The 17,249-nt window shown below is 42.4% G+C and overlaps 1 long non-coding RNA gene across 2 annotated transcripts in view; it reads left to right on the top strand.

Annotated features, from left to right (window-relative positions):
• Positions 1-17,249, top strand: part of LOC140121846 (uncharacterized) — a 238,583-nt gene that overhangs the window by 21,995 nt on the left and 199,339 nt on the right. The window contains exon 2 of one of the 2 annotated variants that reach the window (XR_011854204.1): positions 16,050-16,266. This is a non-coding gene — a long non-coding RNA (uncharacterized lncRNA). Of the gene's footprint in view, positions 1-15,894; positions 16,267-17,249 lie in introns of those variants that run through there. The other variant, XR_011854203.1, reaches the window with a different exon arrangement.

Here is a 17,249-nt window from a genome sequence, read left to right as displayed (position 1 = left end):
GGAGGCGTCTGGAAACACTCAGGAATCACGGAGACGCCTGGAAATGCTCAGGAGGCTTTCTCTTCAGTAGAATAACCTGAAGATCCGGCAGGGGATGCTGAGAGTCGCCAGGCTATATAGCTGAGCCGGTAATGTTAGCGCCAATAAAGAGGAAGCTGGGCCTTTAAATCTTGAAGAGACCGTGCGCCCTAGCATTGGGAGCGTGCGGCCAGACGAGACAGGCCTGCGGCCTGGCCGAAGAACACAGCCTGGAGCCTGGAGAAGTAAGGCCGGGGGAGCGGGGACAGCGCAGCAGGGCACAGGTGCACCTGCTATCCTCGGTACGGATCGCGGGTGCACCCATGCCCCGCTGCGATGTCCCTGCTCCCCCGTGACAAGCACCCTGTGGCACCCGATATACCTGCCAGTTTAATACACCTGTGCCTGTTATTGTTTTACTAGTTTTTCTTTTATGACTTTGTATCTCTCTGCCATCTTGGTTTTGCCCTGGTTTGTAAGACGTTGCGTTTTTTCTGTCTGTATTGTGCACTATGGTAGAAAAAATTGCCTTGTCACCTCGAGTAGGAAGGGATGCAACACGCTCAGGGCCTGCAATACTTCACTGTCTTGACATCAATTCACTTTTACAGAGGTTTTTTTTAAAAAAAACCCTTCCCGTCAATGCCCTTTTACGTTTTTGCGTTTTGATTTTCACATTCCACCTTCAAAAATCTATAACCTTTTTTTATTTTTCCATGTACAGAGCTGTGTTATGGCTTATTTTCTGCGTAACAAATTACACTTCAAAATTGTGGTATTTAATATTCCATGTCGCGTACTGGGAAGTGGGGAAAAAAATTCCAAGTGCAGTGAAATTGGTGAAAAAACGCATTTGCGCCATATTCTTGTGGGCTTGGATTTTACGGATTTCAGTTTGACATTTCTACTTTATTTTTTGAGTCGGTACAATAACGGGGATACCAAATTTGTATAGGTTTTATAATGTTTTCATACATTTACAAAAATTAAGACCTCCTGTACAAAAAAAACATTTTTTGGATTTTGCCATCTTCTGGCGCTAATAGCTTTTTTTATACTTTGGTGTACAGAGCTGTGGGTGGTGTCCTTTTTTTTTTTTTTTTGCCACTTTTGATGACGTTTTCAATACTATCATTTTTAGGACTTTACGACCTTTTGATCACTTTTTGTAAATTTTTTTCAAAATGGCAAAAAATTACAGGGTTAAATGCAGTGGACAACTGTTATTATATTTTGATCAGTCTGGGCACTTTCGGACGCAGTGATACCTATGGGGGGGGGTGATTTGAATTTTTTTTTTTAACAATTTTTCTGACTCCCCAGGGTACTTTAACACTAGGTTGTTTGATAGATTCTACCATGTACTGCCACAATACAGTATGGCAGTATATGGGGATTTTCCTCCTCATTCATTACAATGTGCTGGTAGCACATCGTACTGAAGGGGTTAAAACGAGACAGCCTCGGGTCTTCGGCAGACCCGAAACTGTCATTGCAACGGATTGCCGCTCCCCGATGATGTCACGGGGAGCAACGATGGGCGCCACCATCCTTTTGAAGCCACTGACGTCGATCGGTGCCAGAACACTTGCGTTCGGTGCTAGCACTGATCGCGGGTGTTACCGGTAAGTCTTTGCTGCAATATGCAGCGAAGACTTACCTGCTATGGAAAGGGCTCAGCCCGTGAGCCGTATCCATGCACCTGCACCCGGCATGTCGGTAAGGGGTTAAGGGATTATCCAGTTTCCACAAAAGTTGTTTTTTTAATGAAAGGTTTATTTCCCATATACTTTCTCTTATGCAACCATCAATAAAAAAAAGTTATCCAGCAACTCCATTAACCCCTTAATGACCGCCCTATCGGCTTTTTACGGCGGTCATTAAGGGTACTTCTTCTGATGCGTACGCCTTTCTACGGCGGCGCGTCAGATGAAGTTTTCGGGACACCGGGTTATTATAGTGCCGGTGTCGGGCTGTGATATCACAGCCCAGACCCGGCACTAACACCCGGGATCGGAAAAACTCGTGTGTCCCCCGTGGATCGGACCCCCCCAGTGTGCTTACCGGGGGATCCGATCCCTCCTGCCTCAGCCCCGGGTTCTGACGAGTGACCCGGGGCTGTCGGCTCCTCTCTGTGCCGGGTTCCGCCTCCTGGCAGGACCCGGCTGTGTGTAACTGAGCATGCTCAGCATGCTCAGTTACTTACAGTGTACACTGCAATACAAGTGTATTGCAGTGTAAAGGCTTGAATAAGCGATCGGATGAACGCTTATTCAAGCCAAGAAGTAGAAAGTGTAAAAAAAGTTAAAAAAAAAAATTAAATCTTAAAAAAATTTAATTTTTATAATATAATTAAATAAATAAATAAAATAAAAGTCCCATAATCTCCCCAGTAACACATAAAATGCAAATAAAGTAAATAAAACACAAAAACACGTACATATTTGGTATCACCGCGGTGATATTTGGTATCACCGCGTATTAATCTGTACAATAAATCTAAATCAATATTGAACCCTCTCGGTGAATTACGTAAAAAAAAAACTCGAAAAACTTCCCATAATATACAATTTTCCATCAAACACCATCACAAAAAATGTTCTAAAAAGTGATCAAAAAAAGTTACGCTCCCTAATATGATACGACTAAAAAGAACAACTGTTTTCGCAAAAAATAAGCCCTCAACCAGATCTGACAACAGAAAAATACAGAAGTTATGGCCCTGAAAAGTTGTCAATAGTAAAAACAATGCGATTTTCTCCAATATTGGTTTTGCTCAGGAAAATTGAGCAAAAAAAGAAAAACTATATAAATGAGGTATCACCGTAACCGTAGTGACCAGAGAATAAAGATAAAATATTATTTTTACGTTACGGTGAGCGGGGGAAAAAAAATGCTAACAATCCAAAATAAAAATTGATGATTTTGTTTGTGTCCCCCTTGAAATAGTTAATAAAATCTCATGAATAAGTTTTAGACTCCCAAAATAAATTATCTATACATTGTATCTCATCCCGTACATAATGAGCCCTCATATGTTCGCATTACCAAAAAAAAAAAAATTTATAGGTCGTACAATGTGACAATACAAATCTGCAGTGAATGGCGCCTCCATTCATTCTATACTCGGCCGTGCGCCCGTACAGCAGTTTACCACCACATATGGGGTATCAGTAAACTCGGGAGGAATTGGGCATCAAGCGTTGCAGTGCGTTTCATCATTTAATTTATTCTGAAAATGTCAGTTTTGGCCTAAATGAATGTATTTTCCAAAAAAATTCTATAGTTTCTAAATCGCAGGTCCATATTTTTTAACCCATGTGAAACACTTAAAGGGTTAATAGACTTAATAGAAGTTGTTTTACATATGTTGAGGGGTGAACTTTCTATAGTGGGGTAATTTATGGGGTTTTACTATTATTTAGGCCTCTCAAAGTCACTTGAAAGCTGAGTTGTCCCTCAAAATGTGAGTTTGGGCAATTTTCATGAAAATAAGAAAAATCGCACCTATAGTTCTGCGCCTCATAACATCCTAGAAAAATGACTGGAAGCATAAAATATCATCCCAACATAAAGCAGATATTCTGTAAATGTTAATTATCAAACTTTTTGGGTAGTTTTACATCTTGTCTGGAAACCAGAACATTTCAAACTTGGAAAATGAAAAATTTTTACAAACTTTTGCCAAATTTTCACTTTTTTTCAGAACGAAACGCAAAACTTATCACTTAAATTTTATAACTAACATGAAGTACAATGTGTCACGAGAAAACATTCTCAAAATCACCCGGATATGTTAAAGCGTTCCGAAGTTATAACCAATTATCGTGAGACATGTCAGGTTTGAAAAATCGAGTCTGGTCATTGAGCTGAAAACTAGTGTCGGTGATAAGGGGTTAAAAACATTTCAATCTTTATTCCATGTCAGTGTAAATAACAAAGTAGTGTGCACATTGAAGAAAAGATTACACGTTTTGGACGAAACAGGGTCGTTGGTCGTAACCAGATTTATAATGGATAAAACACATGTAGCCTCCTAAAAATTTGGTAAGAAGGTGGAAAACCTCCCTTTTTATTGATGCCTGTATAATACCTCTCCAAAAGCACTCGGCGTTCCTTCTCCGGGCAATGTCTTCTATGTCTTCAGTCAACAGAATCTCTGTTACCTGGTGAGTTGTTTCCATATACTTTTTTGTTTTGTTGGGGTAGGATTCAAGATTATCCTCTTCAAGTGTGCATTGGTTGCTGCGTGTTTCAAATCAATAAGCATGTGTGCACATCATAAGGAATAATTAAGACAACAGCTGATTTAAGTCTCACTAATGCTATCATTCCCTGTGGCAAATCTGCACTGAGCAAGCTTTATTTGGATCCACAAATCTAGATAGAAATTAGGAAAGAAGCAGAAGGGGGCGGAGAATTCCAAGCTCATGTAGTCTCTTGATTGGAGAACTTCCTTGACGTCAGGATAATGCATTTCTGAAATTCTTTAGCTTTGAAACTTTTCTGTCTCGGCGCCATCTTGAGTTCATTGTTTCTATTACAGTACATTTTAAGAAAATAAGACGAGTAGAAATGACAGGATTTGATCTATCAGCTAGGTTTACCTTAACAGTCCCTCCTAAATCCTGAAATTTCTTTCAGCTACTCTGAGTCTAGAAGGACCTACAGATCTGCCCATATGTGCTTCGTTGTCCCCTTCACCATTTGGATGACAGCAGACCCCTGTTGGGTGTGCCCCCATTTAGTGGACTTTCACATATGGGAATCAAATCTCTACTCTACCTCTCCCTGCTTGATATGTTTGTAGGGTGGTTGATCTCAGAGGGATATCTTCCATATGCAAATTTAGGTAACTTGAGTAAGGGGTCTTTAGCTTGTCTAACGCCTATGATACTTGGTGGACTTGATGATTGGGACCACATAACACGCAATAAGTGACAAGAGCAAAATCACTATCCCCAATATCACCCCCACTTAAAGGAAACCCTTCCAATCCCCCAACCACAAAGTGAAGGATATAGCGTCCATTTCTGAGTTTCTCTTGGGTTCCCTGGACAGTCCATCAATCTTTTCAAGTGCATGGGTAATGGATACATAGGGGGCGATGTCATCCAGGATGAGCATGCAACAAGCCGCTCCCACCATCTTACAGACTCCTCCCTTCTCAGCAACGGTCATGTCCAAAGCCATGTGACTTTGGAGCTGTCTGACCTTTGTTTAGATGCTTAGGCTGTACTTGGGTAAGGACACTGTGCAAGGTATGTGGGGTTTGCACAGTAACTGAGTGATCTAGGGTCTAGCATCAACTCATTGGCTTTGCTGAGCAGATTGCTGGCTGCAGCTACTAACCGGGCCTAATAGTGGACCACTGGGGAGACCACCACGTTTCTGAACTAGACACCTGTGGCGTGGACTAGATACTCAGTGCAAAATAAAATAAAAGTTTGATCCAGTGGGTGTGCCTAAGGCCGGGGCAGACAGGATTTGCCAGCTTAAGGCTATGGAATGCATCAATTGCCTCCTGACTAAGGGCAAATGGGGAAAAGGCAATTCAGTTATCAAGGGGCAACATCAGGCTGGAGGCAGCAGACCTTATCCCAGGCCTGCAGGAGCTGGCCAGTCCTAGAAACATGTGAAGAGCCTGATCGCCTCAGGGCAGGGGCATATTCTGGACTGGACTTTCTTTCCTCTGTCAGGTGTCTGTGGCTGAAAAGCAGTGGCCTAGGAAAACCACCTTCTCCTGGCAATACTGGAGTTTGTCTCTGAAAACTTTGCAACCCTTCTGGAACAGAAAACACATAAGGTCAATAAATGCATTCTGGCAAATCTGTAAAATGGAGACACAGAAACAGTAGGTCATCCGCATACTGAAAAAGGAGAACATCCAGTAAGGGGCTAATCTGCCAGTCTACTCCCTGTAGTACAGGCTGGGGGAGTTTTATCCCCCTTGTGGGAATCTTCATCAGGTATACTGGAATACTGAACTGGTAAAGGCAAATAGGTACTGGTAATCTTCATGTAGGGGCACAGAGAGGAAAACATTTGCTAATTCAATAACAGTGAATAATATGTCACTCCCGGGGACTGCTGCCAGTGTGGGACAGGGACCACTGGGCTTCAGTACACTCATTGGCAGCTTGGAGGTTATGGACCATCCTACATATATCCGGCTGTTCTTTCTAGGTCTTTTTCTTGACTGGGAATGGGTTAAAATCTTCATTGGGCTAGCAGGGGAGGAGTCAAACTTCAGTTCTACAATGAGAGGCGCTAACTCTGTCTGGAGGGGGAATGTACTTGCTGACGTCCTCATTAGTTACCCCCCCCCCCCCCCCATTAGAATGCGGCCACTCACTTTAGTCACCCCAGTCATTTCTCCTCCCCGCAAGTGGAAGTGGAATCCCTCTGTGCGCAAGTCTGGCAGAGATGTCTCTAGTCTGTTAACACCTTTGTTAACAACTCGTTACAAAACAGATGTACACTACACTGTCAGTTCCCGCGGAACTCCTCCATGACCGTCTACATCTCCGCTTTATCTCATCCAGACATACGGGATTCTCCTTTCCCAGCCTTCTTGTGCACTCTATAAACATCTGGCTAGACTCCAACGTCTCATTATAGAGAAATCCTGTGTTGGTTTTTAGTCATAAAGGAATAAAAGTCAGTCATAAGCTCTGTAATACAGTTGGGGATCTTGTTCTTGGGGTACACAGCGGACATCATCGACATTACATGGCATAAGTAGCAAAAATTGAGAAAAAGATTAAAGGAAATCCGCACAGGCAACTGTTAAAAGTAAAAAATCTTCGAAGAGCTTTATTGGTTACATGTTAAAAAGTGTGACATCACGATAGAAAGGGAAAAGGCAAATCGTAGGTGATGCGTTTCAGACAAAAAGTGTCCTTAGTCATACCCATGAGAAGTCATATTGTGAAGTACCTTTTATGCATTGAGGGAGAACGCCACCGGAAGTCTGGTGAGAGGCGGGAGGGGGGGTGTCAGGTAGAGGAGTAACATGATCGCTAGAGGAGGACCTGTATGTGTTGAACCGCTAGTAAATATGTGAGTACATAAACAAAGTATAATGTTAATAGATATGCATAAGATCGTTCCTGAAATTCATGCCATTAGGTGAACGTGTGTCTAATGACAAAATCCAGTACGCTTCACGCATGTGAAGTTTCTTTTTTCGATTGCCTCCACGTTTGATGGGTGGAATGTGTTCAATTGCCACTACTGACATATGTTTGGTGGAGCCATGATGGGCATCCTTAAGGTGTTTGGATAAGCCCGAAGAATTCCTAAGGCTAGTTAGATTATTAGGGTTGGCTGCTGTGATATGTTCCTCTATGCAGATTTTCTATTTTCTCGTGGTACATCCCACGTACTGTAATTTGCACTGTGTGCACATGACAAGGTAAACCACATATGTGGTTTCACAATTTAGATGTTTTTGTATTGAAAATGTATGTCCAGTGGCATATGAAGAAAACGTGGAGGTTTTTTTGTATGAGATTGCATAGGTTGCATCTTTTATTGCCGCAGCATACACTGCCCCTGTAGCTGAGCCAGGAACTGTTATGTGATACAGTACTGAATTGATTAGGGGAGAGTATGCCTCCTAATGTTGGAGCTCGGGTGGATACGCATCTGATACCCTTGTCTAGGATGTTGGCTAAAGTGCTTTCTTGGTATAGTATAGGTAAGTACTTTTTCACCACATTAGTGATTTCAAAATATTGTGGACTGTACTGTGTGGAAAAGACAGGAATATTATCAGATTTGTTGCTTGTATTTTTATTTTTGTCTCTTAGGTAATGGGAACGATCTTTGTTGTCTACTATGTTGCGTGCTCTATGGCATAATTTGGGGCTATAACCCCATTTCTTTAGATGTTCAGCGTTAAGTAGTGTCTTACCCGAGGTGGGTTTACGGTAGAGTTTTGTCAAGATTCTAGATAGGGAGTGATCTCCTATAAGAAAAATGTCTAGGAAGGGAATATGTGTTTGTTGATGTTCAAAGGTAAATTTTAGATTATAGGCATTAGTGTTAAGGTACTGTACAAATTCGACGACTGCCTCCCCATCACCAGACCAGATGAGGAGGCAGTCGTCGATGTACCTTCCGTACCATGAAATGCATGAGGTAAAGGGGTTGTTCTCAGAAAAGAGGAAATCCTCCTCCCACATGGCCATGTATAAATTGGCCAATGTGGGTGAGAAACAAGCACCCATAGGGCAGCCCTTTTTCTGTAGAAAAAACTGATTGTTGAAAATGAAAAAGTTGTTACTTAGTAGAAAGCGTAGCACATCAATAACAAAACATTGTAATATGACAGAAAAGGTGTCATTGCATGACAGCAAAAAGACTGCAAGCAGAGATCTAAAAAAAATGTTAAGATTTGATACATAAAGTATATTGGAAATGTGTATAACTTTTCATTACACAAAAATTATGAATTGGATTACTCACCGGTAATTCTATTTCCGTTTTTCCACCATGACGGCCCACCTGGAGGATGCCCCTTGACCTCTGCAGGGACAGGAAGAAGAGAGGTTAAAGGTTCCCTCCCCGCATCCTCCCGCCAGTGATTACAAAATAACCATGCTGATGCTGAGGAAGATACAACCAGGTTTATGAGTATGTTTAAGTCACATACACTTTTATCTGCAATACAAACAAACAGAAAATGAAAATTTTCAGAAAAGGGGTGGGAATATCTAGGCCGTCATGGTGGACTAACTGAATTACTGGTGAGTAATCTAATTCATAATTTCCACTTCGTCCCCCATGACGGCCCACCTGGAGATTTACAAAATAAGAAGTCTTCAGGGAGGGATTACTGCTTGTAACACCTTGCACCCCAATTGACAAGTAATTTTCGGAAAACGTGGAGGAAGAAGACCAAGTTGCCGCCCTGCAAATTTGATCCAATGAAGGTCCTCTTCTCTCTGCCCAGGATGTGGACATGGCTCTGGTCGAGTGCGCTCTTATTCCTGGGGGGAACTGGTATTTCCTGTATATCGTTGCATAACCAGATTGCCAGCTTCAGCCATCTTGCAATGGTTGCCTTAGACGCCTTCCTCCCCTTGTTTTTCCCCTGGAATTGAATAAAAAGACTAGTATCAATACGCCAGGATTCAGTGGCCTGTAAATATTTTATAACAGAACGTCTTACATCCAGAGTGTTCCATTCTAGTTCTCTCGCAGAAGGAAGGGTTCTCACAGAAGGAGGGCAAGATAATATCCTGATTCCTGTGGAAGTCAGAAAACACCTTAGGGACAAAGGTTGGTTGGGTACAGCATAATTACAATTCTATCCTCTAGAATTTTCATGTAAGGTTCCCTAATTGAGATAGCCTGTAGTTCACCTAGTCGTCTGGCGGTGGTGATAGCCATCAGGAATACTGTTTTAAATGTTAGGTTTCTTATACTAGAGGAATCAACAGGTTCAAATGGTTCTTTCACTAATGCGTTCAGAACTAACGTTAGATCCCATGTAGATGTTTTCTTAATAGTCTGGGGTCTTAGTCTAGAAGATGCTTTAATAAATCTTTTGACCCACCTGTGTTCGATGAGAGGATGGTCAAAAAAGGCACTGAGTGCTGACACCTGGACTAGTAGGATACTAGTAGACAGCCCCAACTCCAGACCCTTCTGAAGAAACTCCAGTACCTGCAAAACATTTGGGTTAGACTGGCAGAGTGGAGTGTCTTTACAGAAAGAAGAAAATTTTTTCCATATTTTATGGTAAATTGTGAATGTGACAGGCTTCCTACTTGCCTTCAAAGTTTTAATAACCTTGGAGGAAAGTCCCTGGGATCTCAGGTAGCTGGATTCAGGATCCAGGCTGACAGATGTAGTCTTCTTGGATTCGGATGGTGGATTGGACCCTGATATAGCAAATCCCTTGACAGTGGGAGAATGACTGGATCCTGCGGTGACATTCTTCTCAGGAGAGGATACCAACTTTTCTTTGGCCAATTTGGACAGATGAAAATTGTCCTGGTGTTTTCCAGATATATCTTTTTCAGGACTCTGGCAATCAGGGGAATAGGGGGGAAGGCGTAAGCTAGTGGAATGTCCCAATAGTGAGAGAACGCATCCAGCTGTTCCTTCCTCTCTCCTTTTTCTAGCGAAAAATAATGATGGCATTTGGTATTGTCCTTTGTTGCGAACAGGTCCACCTGAGGGTGACCCCATATGTAAGTTAGCTTTTGGAATACCTCTTCCTTTAAGCTCCACTCGTTCTGGAGAACTTTCTTCCTGGTGAGGAAATCTGCTTTTAGGTTCTCCGTACCTTTCAGGTGTGTTGCAGATTGATAGGGCGTGGTCTTGTGCCTACGAAAATATTTGTTGGGTTAATGCACTCAGAAGTGGAGACCTGGTACCCCCTTGTCTTTTTATGTAAGAGACTGTTGTCGTATTATTCGATAGAATGAGGAGGTGGTGGTGAGATAGGAGAGGGGTGTTTCTGCTGAGAGTTTCCCAAATCGCTCTTAGCTCCCAATAGTTTGAGGACCTCCTTGCGATTTCTTCGGTCCAGACACCCTGAGAGAAATGGTGAGCCATAACTGCTCCCCAACCTGTCTGACTCGCATCTGTTTGAATGGAGATGTGAGGACTGTTTGTCCAAAAAATTCCTCTTCTCAGATTCTCTTCCCTCAACCACCACAACAGGTCTTTCTTGACAGCAGGAGGAATCCCAATCAGGCTGTTAGAGATCCCAAGATCTTCATGGCTTCTCTGATTGAGATTGTTGATCTTCTCCTGAATCTCTTCACTTAATCCTTGATGTGACTTCCTTTTTCCTGTGGAGGGAATGACATCTGATAATTTAAATTCAATTTTACACCCAGAAATTTCCTCACTGTATCTGGAAGGAGCTCTGATTTTTGGTAGTTTACTATCCATCCCAGCTTCTCTAGGGTCTCTATAGTGAGGTCTCTTGATAAGAGTAAAGTTTCTCTGTCTTAGCCAATGACAAGTAAGTCATTCAGGTATGGGACTATCAGTACATCCCGTAGCCTGAGGAAAGCCACCACCTCTGCCATCACCTTCGTAAAGGTTCCTGGGGCTGAGGATATTCCAAAGGGGAGTGCAAAATATTGGAAGTGTAGTGTCAGCCCCCCTGGAGACGAAACAGAGAACCTTAGGAATCTCTGTGAGAAAGGGTGTATAGGGATGTTATAGTATGCATCCTTTAAGTATATGGTACACATTAATGCTTTTTTGTGAATAATGTGTGAGGCTGATCTTACCGATTCCATCCTGAATTTTCGGTAGATGATGAACTCGTTGAGACTTCTCAGGTTGATGATCAGTTGGTTTGTGCCGTTCGGTTTCTTCACCAAAAAGAGAGAAGAGTAAAATCCAGATTTTTCCTGGTCTTGAGGGACAGGAACAATTATACCTGATGATAATAAAGATGACACTTCTTGCCAAATTAAGTTGTGTGATGTGGAAGAAATAGAAGATGATGGTAGCATGTATTTTGTAGGAGAATGTTTGCAGAATTCGATACTGTAACCATGGCGCAATATCTCTAAGACCCAGGGATTTGAAGTGATGTCTGTCCATTTTTCCCTGAACCTTAGCAATTTTCCCCCTACCATGGCATCATTGTTTTTTACTTATATTTGTGTCTGCCGGGTTGGAGAAGAGAAAGCCTCTCCCCTTACCTCCTTTCGGGTAGCTCCAGCATCCCCTTTTCCCTTTATCTCTGTACTGGTCTTTCTGTTTTTTGAAGTCACGAAAGGGCAGCTTCTTGGGTGTAGATCTTTCGGGGAAGCCCTTCTTTTTGTCCGATGCTCTCTCCAGTATCGTGTCCAGTTCTGGACCAAAAACGAACTCCCCTGAGAAAGGCAGGCTGCATAATTTTAGCTTTCGAACGGATGTTTCCATTCCACTGTTTCAGCCACAGTGCTCTCCTTGTAGAATTAGTTAATGCTCCCTCCTTAGCTGAAAACCGAATTCCCTCGGCCGTAGAGTCCGCCAGGAAGGTTGTTGCTGATTTCAGTAGCTGAAAGTTCTCCAAAATTTCTGATCTTGGGGTCCCTTCCTTAATGTGGGACTCTATTTTGTTTAACCAATACAGCAGGTTTCTTGCCACCGACGTGGCTGCTAAATTTAATTTTAAATTAAGCATGGATGTTTCCCAGGCCTTCCTTAGGAGGGAATCCGATTTTCTATCCATCGGGTCCTTTAGTTGTGCTGCGTCCTCAAAGGAGAGGTCAGTTTACTTCACAATTTTTGTGACTTGTACATCCATTTTTGGACACGTATCCCATATCTTAGACTCCTAAGGTTCAAACATAAACCTTTTCCTGAAATTTTTGGAATCAATAATTCTTTTTTCTGGTTCTTCCAAAACCAGCTCTTTTAACTTGTCATTCAGAGGAAAGACCCTCTGACGCTTTGCCTTCAAACCGCCAAATAGCTCCTCTTCCTTGGATTTAGGGGGAAGGATCTCCTCTATCTCCAGAGTTTGTCTGATCGCTTTCGGGAGACTATCAAGCTCTTCTATCTGGAACAGATGTCGAGTATCCACTATTTTCTGAGAATCCGTTGTATCATCCCCTTCTACAATTGAGCATGAAGGAGTTTCGGAATCGTTTCCTTCCTCTGATAGAGACGAATCTGGCTCTAATCTGGGTTTTTTACTTGGCAGAGCCCTGAATGTGGCTGCACCACAGAGGATATCACTTTCTCCTTGATTAACCCTTTTAACTCATCCAGGAAAGACGTTTTTTCTTCCCTCATGAAATTGTCAATGCATGGCTTACAAATCGTTTTTTTATAGGAGTCCGACATAGAGTGAAAGCACAGGTTGCATTTTTTAACTCTACTTTTTTCGGGTTTTTCAGACTTGCTCGTCTTATCCCCTTTATCCTCCTTGCCTTTACCCCTAGACCCCTAGTCTTTTTCCTAAAAGGCAAGTAGAGGATAATAAGTGACCCAACACCTTCACTAAAGTAAAAGAGCCCATTTCTGCGCAAATGACCCCACTTACAGAAACCAGAGGATGCAGGAATGTCGGGTCTGCTTCGTCAGCCATAACAGAACTGGAGAAGCACAGTGCAAGAGAAAAAACACACGGCGTATCACACAGATCTTAGACCTTAGATCAACGTGACTAACCCACTCAAGCTACCTGCTTTAAATGCCTTATCGGGGAGCCCATCCCCCTTGCAGAGGCCACACGCCGGCGTCTCCGTTCCCAGGAATGCATTGCGGCCTAATCACCTCAACTTCCGGTCGCGGCTGGAAACCGTCATCTGTCTTCGAGGAACGCTGGGAAATGTAGTTTCTTCGGCCGCCGCGCATACAATCTGGAGATCGCGGCGTGGAGGCCAGGAACCCAGACCGGCGACAGCTACAGAGAGGGCCGGAGCCAACCGAGAGCCCCAGCCCACAGGGATTTGGCCGAGGACGGACTACCCGTAAGTAAATCTTCGTTCCCCCCCCCCCCCCTGGAGGAGAGAGGGCACCTCTCTTAACCTGACCTCAACAGGGACAGGAAGAACACTGGCGGGCGGATGAGGGGAGGGAACCTTTAATTTCTCTTCTTCCTGTCCCTGCAGAGGTCAAGGGGCATTTTCCAGGTGGGCCGTCATGGGGGACGAAGCAAAAATATCAATTATTTGCTGGAATGTGCTTGAAATGGACAACCCCTTTAACCTGTCATATCTCAGCCCCTCTAAACAAATCCATTAGTCACTTTATGAAAGATTGGGACCCATGGGACAATTACTGGGCATTGGAAATGTTCACCCTCTGTTTCCCCATGGGTCTTTGTGATGTCTGTCTTCCCCCATATTTATGAGATATGGTTTACTACTGAAGTTTTTTACTCAGCTGTTACTGAGACCTTATTATAAATTGCCTAGCTCTATATCTATTGACACATTTTTATTCTTACAATTGTCTGTTTCCCATTTGTAAATTTCATCAAACTTTCTATAAATATAGTTAAACAAAAAAGAGGACCTGTCGCTAAAATGACGAACCTGGGGCACTTCCTTATAGATCCAGGTACCTTGACTGTGGTAATCTTCTTATATATGTTATCCATTTCTACCTTTCTTCTAAAAATTAACTTATACATTTATGCTAATAAGCCAGAAGGGCTCCAGAGCCCCCCATGCTGTAACTTTTTAGCCTTCAGAGGCTGTTACATTGAGCAGAGCAAGTCCCCCATACACTTCCTGCTGCTGCTGCTAGATTACACAGGTAGAGGAAGTAGAGAAGAGAGAAGGGGAAAGGGAGACCTATTCTGCTCAATGTAAACTAACATGAGTAGAGAAAAAGAACTGGACCACACATCCACACATCATACAATGATCTACTGCTGCTATGTCCATGGCATACGCTGCTTCTGTTGTGTGGTGCTGATGGGGCCTGGAGCCATGGGGTCTATGCCTGCCAGTACGGGGGCTGGGGGGCAACCGGGTCTTGGTCCCTGCCGGCGCTGTGCTGCAGCGGGGGTGGATGCCATGTGATGCTGCACACAATAGCGTAGGGACCCACCAAAAAGAGGTCACCTTGAAGTGGTTGGTGGGCTTATTCAATTTGATCAAAATGTAACTAAGAACCTCGAGTTCGTTATATAATTAGCCTATCAGCAGTAGATCATTGTATGATGCGTGGATGTGCGGTCCAGTTCTTTTTTCTCTACTCATGTTGGTTTAGTATATTCTATAACTTCATTTATTTTGTTTTTTGCCTGGTATCAGCACTCCACCCCATTCGACCCAGGTGCTTTTATATTAGCAGGGGACTGCATATAGGGGATGCCTACTTCTTCTCAGCTAGTGCCTGAGACTACATGGAACAGTGAGTATTCAACACCTGTTCACACATGGTGAGCCTTTTTCCTGTTCACATGGTGCGGTATTGCATGGGGTCCGCTGCTTCTGTTGTGTGGTGCTGGTGGGGGCCTGGAGCCATGGGGGCTATGCCTGCTAGTACGGGTGCTGGGGGGCAACCAGGTCTTGGCCCCTGCCGGCGCTGTGCTGCAGCGGTGGTGGACGCCATGTGATGCCGCACACAATAGCGTAGGGACCCACCAAAAAGAGGTCACCTTGAAGTGGTTGGTGGGCTTATACAATTTGATCAAAATGTAACTAAGAACCTTGAGTTCGTTATATAATTAGCCTAGCGGCAGTAGATCATTGTGTGATGTGTGGATGTGCGGTCCAGTTCTTTTTCTCCACTCATGTTCATCTGCTCAATGTAAACTGCCTGTGAATCTGCAGCACAGAGGGGCTCCAGTAACACCTCCCAGGAGCTGGAAGATCATTAGCATTATTTTAGGAGGAAGGAGGCCATGGATAACAAATATAAGAAGATTACCACAGTCACAGTGCCTGGATATGTAAGTGTCCCTGGCTTGTCATGCTTGATTGGGATGGTTGGTTTCCTTTAAGCTACTGCGTTGGCACCACATGTGCTTGCTGCTGAAAAAAAAACTTGTTGAACTTTGTAAAATAGTCCTATGGTTTGATGTCTGTTATTAACGTTTACATTTAACATGTGACATATTATTTCAAATCTTTCATTTCCCATCCACTGGCCTGGCAGTTTGTGGAATTTTCATATATGATGTTTTTTTTATAATACAATGGTTCATAAAAATGGTTAGTAAAATAACATTATGAGTTACTGCTTCTATTGTAAATCTCACTAAACTTTTGCTTACTTTCTTTCTATCCCCTCAGTTGCCTTGTTCTTCACTGTTAACATTCCAAGCTAATTAAAATAAACACTACATCATTGTTAAATAAAACTGTACCCAGGATTACCCTAATTTCCATATGCAGATTTATCTGCACTGACAGCCCTCTCTTTCTCTCCTTTCTCTCTCTGTGTCTCTCCCCATATCTTTGGGCATTGCACTGAGACTGCTCCCAGTAACTACCTTCTAATATGCACACAATCAATTAAGGAACACCGTAAAGACAATGGACAACTGATGCTTTGGATTTTAAAATCCACACTGCTTTTCTTTTATCTTATTTTAACTTCTTCAGCCCATGGAGCAGGCTGCTCTGGATGCAAAGAGATGAAAACATAATGCAGTGGCTAACAGCTGTTCCTCAATTTGCACTGAAGAACGGGAAAAAAACTCAGTGTGAAGGAAAATGCTGTATCTTTATCTTGGAAACACATAGATTCTGATCAGAAAATGAACATGCGTAGCCTCGGACTTGAAATTTCATGAAATAATCCTCTTTCACTGTATTTAAGGTAAGAAAATGCATTTCATCTTACAAGACATATGTTTGTAGTATGATTAGAGAAACATATATAGAATGCTTACAGAAAGCACAGTCACAGTTATTGCCACAGAAATTAGCTCTGATTTTGTTTGCATGGAGCACAAAATATTCAATGAGCTCAATGTACTTCACTTTTGTAAATGGAAAGGTTTATACAGCTATGTGTATTTCTTGCTTTCAAGTAAATATTTGAACTTTGATTAAAACAGTGGTTTCCTGCAATAAAGTAATTAATGTTACAAAATTAAGTACAGTGTTTAATTTGTCTGTTGTGAAGCAAAAGAATAAGGTAATAATTTTTATTGTACTATTCAGTCTCAAGACGTTCTCTGTGTTAATTGGGTTAAAAAAATTGCAGTACTTATTAGAAATTCTAATTTCACAATGCAGCTCTGACAATACGCTCAGCCTGTGAATTATTCACATCTTTAATTTGCTCACTTAATGACAGTGTTCTGTAATCAGAGAGCAGAGCCTGCTTCCCATGCATTATGTATGACGCTCAGGACTTAAATGCAGGACATTATGAAGCTCTCAGTGGTTCAGTAATTAGTTTTCCACAAGGCGGTACTTAGATATTAAAGTACTGGAACGCATATTTCAAACAAACTGCACGCTGTAACTAATGATGTTTTATCCCCAGACAGTCTTGTTCCAATATTTTTGAAAGAAACACTTGTTGATCCCGGAAAATAAAGAGGGAAACGACATGATGAAGAATGTGTAGTGGCTTCTTCTGATTTTTGTCTTTTATTATCTCCTTGGTATTTGCAGAATGTTTTTCTAAAGATGTTCACTGGTACAGTAAGCAAGACATATTCATGAAATGAGCGAAAATAGTCTACAGATCTGTCCGGGAGGCCTAGTAAGAAGGCCGTGGCTGCAAAACTTCTTACCAAAAAATATATAGTGCATTTGTCTTGCTCCATATTTCCTTTTGGTCTTAGACAC

The sequence above is a fragment of the Engystomops pustulosus genome, chromosome 3 (assembly GCF_040894005.1).
Source record: "Engystomops pustulosus chromosome 3, aEngPut4.maternal, whole genome shotgun sequence".
Taxonomy (NCBI): domain Eukaryota; kingdom Metazoa; phylum Chordata; class Amphibia; order Anura; family Leptodactylidae; genus Engystomops; species Engystomops pustulosus.
The sequence above is the reverse complement of the archived record's forward strand: the minus strand, read 5'-3'. Positions and strand labels throughout refer to the sequence as shown.